The 10,753-nt window shown below is 39.3% G+C and overlaps 1 protein-coding gene across 1 annotated transcript in view; it reads left to right on the top strand.

The window, feature by feature from the left end:
* The first annotated feature begins 727 nt into the window (after positions 1-727).
* Positions 728-10,753, top strand: part of MYO3A (myosin IIIA) — a 202,469-nt gene continuing 192,443 nt past the window's right edge. The window contains exon 1 of the mRNA XM_075997482.1: positions 728-817. The gene's annotated coding sequence lies outside the window, so the exon portion shown is untranslated. The remainder of the gene's footprint in view (positions 818-10,753) is intronic.

The following is a 10,753-nucleotide window of genomic DNA, read 5'->3' as shown; positions in this document are numbered from 1 at the left end:
GCCACTTAGATTATTAACAGAATCAAAGGACACTTTGGTTGTGGTTCTCACCTTTTGCATAGAAGAAAGCATAACTATACCCAAAATGTCCCTGAGGCTATTCAGGGAATCTGGCCAGCTTGGATCCACCCGGTGAGACCAGAGTCTGGACTGGACCACAGCGGACCAGGTGGAGAGCTGGTGACTAACAGGTCCCTCCTGAAGGCGGGAGTTCCCGCCTTTACTCCAGCGCGAGCCCTAACTTCTTACCAGGCTGTGGCGGGGAATTGGTCCCTGGGGCGCTCCCATTAGCCACCTTCCCTCTTCCCTCGCCTGCAACTGATGCTTAGGAACGTGCCAGCCACAAAATGACATCCTGGTGGCCCGGGCCCCAGGTAGTTTGGGGAAGTTCCTGGGGGAGGACACCGCGCAGTGCAGGGGCGGGAATCTGCTCCGCGCGCCCGGCCTGTCCGGGGCTCCCGCGACGGGGGACGTTCCAGGGGGGCCGCTCCGCCCTCTCCGGGGCCAGGCCGGGCGCGCGGCTGGAGTCCCGGGAAGCCCCTCGGCGCGGCCTCCTCTCCCGGCTGTCACCTGGGGCGGCGAGAGAGGAACCTACCCCCGTGTCGCCGGCGGGACAGGGACCCTGGGAGCGCCCTCGGGCGGGGTGGCCCCGTCGGCTCCTCCCACGCGCCGACCTTCGTCCCGCCCCCGGCAGCGGCCCGGTTCCTCCCGCCGCGCGGCCGCCGCCCCTCGGGCCGCCCTGCCCCGCCCCGCCGCTCCGGGAGGCCCGTCGCCAGCGCCCGGGAGGGGAGTCCGGAGGCACCCTCTTCCTGCCCAGGTAGGGGTCGGGCGGCGCCGGGCCGGGCTGGGGCCGCGGCGGGAGCGGGGCCCGCGTGGCGCTGGGGCGTGTGGCGCGCTCGGGCCCGGGAGCGCGAGGTGGCGCGGCCGCCCGCCCGAGCAGACCCGGGACGGCGTGGGGGGCGGGGACGTGGGCCGGGAGGACGGGAGGTGACGGGTTGACGCTAAGCGCGAACCTGAGGCGGCAACGCGAGGGCGAACCTGAGGGGCACCTCGAGGGGGTGACGCGAGGGGACCGGGAGGACGGGAGGTGACGGGTGGACGCCAGGCGCGAACCTGAGGCGGGAACGCGAGGGCGAACCTGAGGGGCACCTCGAGGGGGTGACGCGAGGGGACCGGGAGGAAGGGAGGTGACGGGTGGACGTGAGGCCAGAACGCGAAGGGGGAACTTGGGCGCGAACGTGAGGGGTGCACTCTAGCAGCGGACGTGAGGGGAGACCTGAGGGGTCCCTGGAGGGGGAGCGCCTGGTCCCGCGCTGGTCGGGGAGCTGTGTGGCTCTCGCGGGCTTTGCTGCGCCGCCCACGAGTCACCCCGGGTCTCGCTTGAGGGAAATTGCGTTCGGGTGATTTCTCCAGAACCAGGTCGCTGGAGCTGGGGTCCCTGCAAACCCAAATGCTCTGTGAAGGGGTTTTGCTTTTAAGGAGAGAAAGTGCACGCAGCAAAGTGTAATCTTGAGAAATGGAGAACTCCTACCGGAAATTGGTGTCACTTCGGCTTGCTCATCAGCCACCCTGTTGATTGTTCTCCAAGTGGCTGTTAATTCGCACCTTGCGAATTTTCCCCTTCAAGAATAAACCTTGAGGCGCATGCCTGTAGTCCCAGCGACTTGGGAGGACTTGGGAGGCTGTGGCAGGAGGCTGTGGCAGGAGGCTGAGGCTGTGGGGTCAACTCCGCTTGACCCCAGGGGTTTGAGGTTGCTGTGAGCTAGGCTGACACCTAGCACTCTAGCCTGGACAACAGAGTAAGACTCTGTCTCAAAAAAAAATAAAAATAAAAAAAATAAATTCTTGAAATAGTTGTTGTAATGCCACTAAAATTTAAAAAAATATGTATGTATTTTTTTGAAACTCCAAAGAATCTTCATGGGGTTTCTTGTCATTTCGGCAGTTTTCTTGGTGAATTAACTGATTGTACCGATGCTCTTAAAGCCTCTTAAAAATTTTTTATAATTCACATTGATCCAGTTGCTTTAGATAAAATTGTTTTATGCCAGCACAGCAAATGAAGTGTTTAGTGTTAGTTGTGTAAAAGTGCTAAAACTGAATTACTGAGGACTAAATTATAGTCCTGCTGTTCCCCTAAAAGTTTCTAAGTTCAACTTCTGATTCCTTTCCCCAGATCTCTAATACCATGATCTGCTGTGGTGGTGGTGGGTTGCAGGCCCAGGGCTCCAGTTGTAGCTTGGACACAGTATTCTATGTCTTGGTATCTGAACATTATTATGCATTATTTTCAAGCTTTGGTAAAGGTAGATGATAAAGTTGACAATTTTCCTGGATTTGCCATATTCTAAGTGCCAAGTTTTGACAGCAGATAAATGAGAGTACATGTTATTCATGCCATACTGATTTTTATTGCATTATAAAAGATAATTGTCTTAAAATGGGAAAATTTAGAGATGCATGAGCTTTCAAAGATAACTTATTCTTTATGACTACATTGATGTGATGTCTAGTATGTGAAAAATTACCCTCATTTGTCTTAGTCTTTTTTTATTATTATTGTTGGGGACAAAGATAATACAAAAATAAAAGATTCAATTTGGTGAACTTTAATACCAGCTTAGTATATATACATTTATTACCAAAGATTTTGATCACATCTCATAATGAGATAACATCATCCTGCCATTCCTTTGTCAACTCTATCTTTATAAACTGATGTTTTTGTGCTTTATGTGTTTATGTGTTTTATATTCTTTAAAAAATAACTTTTATCTATCAAAGCCAAAATATTTGAAGGTCCATTATTTGCTACAAATAGTTTTGGTAAACAAATATTTGAAACCTCATAGACTTTAAAATTTATAGTTCTTTTATGTAAAATATAAAGTTTTGCTGTAGCTTTTGAATTATTTTAATGATTTCTGTAATGTCATTTCTAACTTGTTTTTTACAAAAAAGGATCCCTTGACTAGTTTTGTCTATGAATTTGATAATTTTAAAGATTATATCTGACAACCCCCCATTCCCTAGTAACAAGAAAGAAATTCAGTTATCTGTTAGAACAGCGGTCCCCAACCTTTTTGGCACCAGGGACCAGCTTCATGGAAGACAATTTTTCCACTGACCAGGGGTGGGGGATGATTCAAGTGCATCACATTTGTTGTGCAGTCAGACCTCTCTGCTAATGATCATCTGTATTTGCAGCCGCTCCCCAGCGCTAGCATCACCACCTCAGCTCCACCTCAGGTCATCAGGCATTGGATTCTCATAAGGAGTGTGCAACCTAGACCCCTCGCATGCACAGTGTACAATAGGGTCCTTGCTCTTATGGAAATCTAATGCCACTGGTTGATCTGACAGAAGGTGGAACTCAGGCACTGATGCGAGCAATGGGGAACGGCTGTAAATACAGATGAAGCTCTGCTTGCTTGGCTGCTGCTCATCTCCTGCTATGTGGCCCAGTTCGTAACAGGCCTGGGACTATACCAGTCCATGGTCCAGTGGTTGGTGGCATTAGAGGGTAAATAGAAGATTTCAATTAGGCTTTCAAATAAATTCACAAAAGATCACTTCCACTTTGGGGATCCATAAGGAGTCAGGAACCTCAGTTTAGGAAGCATAATTCTTTTGAACTGAAATTACTTCTCATTGAACACCTAATTTCTACCATGGTTTGACCTGGTTTGTTTCTTGACTACCATTTACAAACATTATGACCTTAAAAACTTTCTAATCTTTAGTATCCATACCCTTTAGTGTGCTAGCCCTTGGATTACTCATTTTTTTCTGATATCTGACCATGTGACTAGGTTTATGTTTATTGGCCATTTCTTAATAAAGAACACAAAACCTCATGTAGAAGTCATAGGCTGATACTTGAAAGGCTGAATTTGACCTTCAGATATGTTTGTTTGAGTCAGCTCAGTACTTTAAAATAATGGATTTATTTACCAATATTTTCAAATTAGTAAATTTTGCATAAGATCCCAGAGTCTTCTCCAGAAAAGCTAGAGGACCAGGTAAGACAGGGCTTGCAGCTGCTATTGGCTAAAGCCAGAATGCGGTTGCCCACTTTGAACGGGCGTACACTCTCCACTTTGCCACGTCACTGCCACTCTGTGCTTTTGTTTCATTGAGACCTGCTTCAGGCATGTATTTTACCTCCCTTATTCCTGCAAACATTTGAGTTTGTGATTTCTGAGTCTGAAAATATCCCTTACTAACTTTAATAGTTAATTTACCCAATTTTCATCCTTAAGAAAGGAGAATAATCCTGTATTAAAATTTACAAAGCATTTCCTCATAAAACTCAGGTGATACTTATATCAACTCAGAGAATTTATTCAGACATGCATTATTATCCCATTTTACAGCTGTGGAATTGACTGATAGATTTTTACTAAAGCTTAAAGTAGTGATCTGGTGACAAAGTTTTTGGGTTCTCACTAACTCTACTTTTTAAAGATGGAGAAATTTTCTTTTCTTTTCTTTCTTTCTTTCTTTCTTTCTTTCTTTCTTTCTTTCTTTCTTTCCTTTCTTTCTTTCTTTCTTTTTTCTTTTCTTTTCTTTTCTTTTCTTTTCTTTTCTTTTCTTTTCTTTTCTTTCTTTTCTTTCTTTTCTTTCAAGACAGAGTCTCACCCTGATGCCCTGTGTAGAGTGCAGTGGCATCATTGTAGCTCACCACAACCTCAAACTCCTGGGCTCAAGCAGTCCTACCTCAGCCTCCCCAGTGGCTGGGATTAGAAGTTTTCTAGGAAATGATAGCTTTTCTTTTGGTTGTAGCATTTATTTTAAGCAAGTGCTTTTAGCCCCGTAATTACAAAGGGAGAAAATGCATGGTAGAGAGCTGAATACATATGTAAAAGTACATAAGTAGACTTTTTCTTTCCCTCTTTGCAAAATGTTTTTAAGCAAATTGAAAGGAACAAAGCATTGGTTATGACTCATTCAAAACAGACCATGCATCTAACTGAACAAGGTCTGTTTTAAACTGTACTTTATTGTCTGTGTTATTGGAAAGCTGGAAGGTATGTGTGTCCAGTCTATCTAGTCTGTAGTTAAGCTAGACCAGATTTCTGTGAGTGCTATGTTTTAAAATTCTGAAAATTGTTTGGTGATTCAGCTTGTTGTTTTATATGGCAAACTCAAATTTTTTTAGGCTTCTTTTAACCAGGAAGGCTTTATTTTATCACTTTCATAATCATCCCAGGAGATAATAATCCATACAATAAATTAAAATCAGGGATACTGCACTTACAGGTGTAGTAATCCGGTATGGTCCAGATGATGTGACTGTGTATGAGAGAAGTTCAAGCCAGTCTTGCAGAGGTTTGGGGGAAACATCTAGGCAAAGACAACAGCAGGTCCTGAGGCAGCAAAGGGTGTAAGTGTTCTAAGACTTATGTGAAAAACGGAGGCTGAAGTCATTGTGAGTGACAGAGAACAGGAGATGAGTTTCGGGAGATCAGAAATGGCCAGATCATTCAGGATCTGGAGGTCATGGTAAGAATGTGGATCTTGAAGGATTTTTAGCAGGAAAATAAGATGATTTTATTTCTTTGTTGAGATCATTCTGGCTGCTCTGTGGAGAGACAAGTCCTACAGCTGACCTGCTGACATTCCAGTGTGCCCCTTCCATCATAAGCAGGAACTTCTTTTGAATCTGGCATAAACCTTATGTGGTACAGTTTAAGCAGCCTGGCAGAAGTGGGTGCATAAAGAGAAGGATCTTTGAATTATATTCTACAGAAAATATAGGATGAATGTTTATAAAAGTGAGAATCATGATATTCAAATATTGCTTCATTTTTGGTAAAGCCATCTGCTTCTTTCTTAACATGTTCCAGATCATGGAGCAACTTGCATTTTCACTGAGAAATGGTGTTCTCTGCACGTATTTTGGAAAAGTGAATGTTTAAGTTTAGTGATATTTGCATTATATTAGAGGGAAAATGCTCCTATATTCATTTATGAAGTAGTTATTGCTAAATTGGGTTTTTAGCCTCTTCCACTGATAGATTTGGTCATTACATGTAAAGTAGTATGAGATACAGTATTTGGCAGGAGTGATTTTTTGTTATTGACTTATATATTTTCCTTAGAAATTGTATAAGTTAAGAATTAAGTGTTTGGAGTTGAAGTATGATGGCCCATTAATGCAAATGTTTCAAGAAAAATAGCTTTTATTTTTCTATTTTTTTCTTTTACAATATTATTTCTGGGAAATTGTCCATTCAATGTGTTTTTAAGTTTATTGATATGAAATTAACTTTTCTACTCTAATTTGTTAGTCTTTTCATCCTTAATATTACTCATCTGTACCTTGTCTTGTTTGTCTTTTCCTTGATCAATCTTGACAGGGATTTTTCTATTTTTTAAAAATACTCTTTGAAGAACTGTTAATCTATCAATCCTCTCATATGTCTTATTCTTTTCACATAATGTCTTTCTTTGATTTCTCCTCTTCTTTTTTTTCTACTTTATTTGGTGGGTTCATTTTGTGATTATATAACTTTTAGCCTTTCTTTCTATTTATTTATTATTTATTTATTTATTAAGACAGAGTCTTACCCTGTTGCTTCAGCTACAGTACCTCGGCCTCCCAGAGTGCTAGGATTACAGGTGTGAGCCACCAAGCCTGGCGAAGCCTTTCTTTCTAATATAAATTTGAGGCTATATATTTTCCTCTGTGTACTTCAATAGCTGCATGCCATAACGTTTGATGAATAGTATTTTTATTATTATTTAGTTATCAGTCTACTTTAAAATGTTCATTATCTTTCCACTTTGACTCTTGAATTGTTTACTAATGGGATTTTAAAGTATCCAATTGTATGGGTTTTTAAACATTTATCTTTTAGTATTGATTTCTAACTTAATTGCATTGCAGTCATATGTGCTCAGGCCTTTTAAATTTGTTTAAATTTATTCTGCCAATCTTTGCCTTTGATTGGAGAGTGTAATCCATTTATGTTTAAAACATTGATAGGGAAGGACTTACTATTGCCACTTTTTTTGTTCTGTATTATTATAGCTTCTGTATTATTATAGCTGTATTATTATATTTTTGTCACTCATTTCCTCTGATACTGTCTTTGTGTTTAATGGCTATTTTATTCTGAGATGATTTTATTCCATTCTCCTCCTTTTGTGTACATTTTATAGATATTTTCTTTGTGATTACCCTGGGGATTACATATGACATCCTAAAATTATAGCAATTTATTTTAAACTGATACAACTTCACTCAGTTACCTATAAAACTCTAGTCCTTTACAGCTCTGTCTCCACACTTTATGTTATTGATGTCACAAATTACATCTTTATATGTTGTGTACCCATTAACAGATTTATAACTATTTTTATGTATTTGTGTTTTAAATCCTGTAGATGATATGTGGAGTTACAAACTAAAACTACAATACTGGTTTTTATATTTGTCCATGTATTTGTTTTTACTGGTGAACTTTACATTTTCATATGGCTTCAAATTACTATCATCCCTTCATTTCAGCCCGAAGGGCTCGATTTAGCATTTCTTGTAAGGCATATGTAGTGGTCATGAACTCCTTCCACTTTTATTTATCTGGTAATATCTTAATTTCCAGATGTAGAATTCTCAGTTGCCAGGGGATCCCCCACCCCCACCCCAGTGTTTTTCTATAATAACCTAGTGCCTTCTGGCTTGCAGGATTTCTGCTGAGAAATCTATTGATAGTCTTGAGAGTCCCTTGTACATAATGAAGTTGTTTTCTCTTGGTGCTTTCAAGATTCCTTCGTTGTCTTTTTCTTTTGGTAGCTTGGTTATAATGTGTCTTGTGTGTTTCCTTGAATTTGCCTTGCAGTTCATTAAGCCTCTTGGATTTGTAGATCTATGTATTTCCTTAAATTTGTGAAAATTTTGGACATTATTTCTTCAAATAAGCTTTCTTCCCCTTTCTCTTTCTCTTCTTGAATTCTCATAATGCATATATTGGTCCATAAGTACCCTAGGCTCTGTTTATTTTTCTTCATTCTTTTTTCTTTTTACTCCTCAGATGATAATTTCAAATGACTTCTCTTCAAGTTCATGGATTCTTCTGCCTGCTCAAGTCTGCTATTGAATCCCTTTAGTAAAATTTTCAATTTACTTATTTTAGTTTTATATCCAGAGTTCCTGTTTGATTCTTTTAAATACATTTTTCTAATTTTGTATAATCTATCTGATTATAGATACTTTCAAATGTTCCTTCTGTCTGTATTCTCTCAAAGAAATTGCATAAGGTGGCATTATTTCTGAAATATTTGATAGAATTCATTGTTGAAACCATTTGAAATTGTCTTATTTATTCTTTTCCATTTTTATTCACTATTCAACAAATATTTATGGAGCACCTTCTCTGTGCCAGGCCTGGTTTTAAAGTCTTTGGGATACATCAGTGAACAAAGTGGACAAATATGTCAGGCTTCATTGGGATTACACTCTAGTGGTGAAGACAAACAATAAATAAAACGTAATCAACAGGAAATTACATAGTGTGTTAGGAGTAATAAGTGCTATCAAAATGGAGCAGGGTAAGGGGGAATATGAGTTGGGAGGCAGGATAGGGTAGAGGAGGACAGGTTGAGAGTTTAAATAAGATGACCAGGGTAGGACTTATTGGAATGGTGATGGCTGAGGTAAGAGTTGAGGTTGTGAAGGAGTGAGTGATGTATCTGGAGAACGAGTATTCCAGGCAGAGGGAACAGATAACCCAGTGGGGGTTCAGCCCTGCTGTGTTTCAGAATGAGTATAAAGGCTGTTTGTTTGCTTTATTAGAGAAGAATTAAATGCAGGTTTACAAAACAAGCAGAGTAATTGTTGAGATGAATGTTAAGATCCCGAAGTAAGATACTTTTTTTATTATATTATGATCTTTTTTTATCTTGGAAAAATCCCAAAAGCTCAATATATAATAGATTAATTCAAAACAATGAGTCTTCATATTAAAAATGTAGCTTTGTGGACCCACACAGTGGCTCATGCCTGTAATGCTAGTATTTTGGGAGACTGAAACAGGAAGATCACTTGAGTCCAAGAGTTTGAGACTGTCTTAGGCAACATAACAAGACCTCATCTCTAAAAAAATTATTTGAAAATTAGCTGGGCATGGTGGCACATGCCTGTAGTCCTAGCTACTCAGAAGACTGAGGTTGGAGGATCGCTTGAGACCAGGAGTTCAAGGCTGCAGTGAGCTATGATCATGCCACTGCACTCCAGCCTGGACAATAGAGACAAACTCTATCTCTAAAATAAATAAATAAATAAATAAATCTGTAGCTTTGTAAGTACCTTTTCAAAATTATGGTAAATATACACATCCAAATACATTAACTATATGTTGAAAATCATTATTTGGCTTACATGATCATGTAATTAAGAACTTAATTTGTTTTTAATTATGTGGGCTAGAGAATTATTTTTTATTCTGTGAATGCTTAAAGACTAAAAAAAATATGAACATTCATTGTTATGTAGAATGCAATTTACTATAGTTATTAAATAGTTGTCTACTAACTGTGATGTTTATTTTATTCTTAAAGTATAAACAACTTTGTGGTGGACAAAGTATAGTTTAGGACTCAGACAATTTGCTTCTAGTCTAATTCTTGAAATTAATGTATAATTTTGAAGTCATTTTAAATGGCTTCATTTTACTTATGTGTTGGGAGTTTTGTTTATTTGCTTTATATGGAATTTGACTAGGTGTATTCTGCTTCCAAAATGCCTGTGTTTTTTTCATTCTGTGATTATTGTTTGATAATTTTTTATAATATATTGATACACTGCTTTAAATATTTGTCTGATTGAGAACCGTTAATGCAAAAATTGCATTTTAGATAAGCTCCTCCTGCTCATTTTTAGTATTCAGCTCAGATATTGTTTATCCTCTGAATCTTTTCCTGACCACTTTAGAATTAATTATTCTTCACCTGGGCTATTATAGCACTTTATGCATATTTTATTATTTATCACTTTTTATAATACATTATGGTGACATATTAATCTATCCATGAGTTTTTTATTAATCTGTTTTATTAATTTATCAATAAATTTATTAATCTAGCCATGAGTTGGCTATCTTTGTATTCCCAAAACTCATCAAAATACTTGGTGTTCAGTCATTTTTTCATTGAATTTTTATGCCTGTATATTGAAAACTAACAGTTAATTTGTAATTGTTAATGTATCAGAAATGAAGATTGTATTCAATAACATTACTGCTTGAAAGGCATTATTCCATGTAATGAATGTTTCTCCTGGTTGAGAACTCCCATTTTAGACATTTAACAAGATTTAATTTGGTCTTTTGGTCTAACATTTATATTATATGGATGGCATAAATGCTGATTTGCATGACTCAAGTAGGTAGATGTAAGAAGTAGCTATCTTGTCACTGATTATGAAATCGTTAAAGAGGATGATTATTACTGATTACCTCTTTGCATTTTGGATCAAAGGCATGAATTTCATAAAGACTAAGTGTTCTAAGAACTATTCAGAAGTGTGTTTTTATGTAGTGATATAATTTTTAGCAGGCATTCATAGCTATTTACTAGATGATGTGCCCTTAAGTATAATGAATCAGAATTTGATCCTAATCTTGTTTTGAATTTTTATACTCTTCAGTTCTCCTGAATCCTTACTTATCTTCCCTACTCTAAAAACTTTTTCAGGGCCAGGCACAGTGGCTCATGCCTGTAATCCTAGTACTTTGAAAGGCTGAGGCAG

The sequence above is a fragment of the Microcebus murinus genome, chromosome 25 (assembly GCF_040939455.1).
Source record: "Microcebus murinus isolate Inina chromosome 25, M.murinus_Inina_mat1.0, whole genome shotgun sequence".
Taxonomy (NCBI): Eukaryota; Metazoa; Chordata; class Mammalia; order Primates; family Cheirogaleidae; genus Microcebus; species Microcebus murinus.
This window is presented reverse-complemented; position numbering and strand designations above follow the sequence as displayed.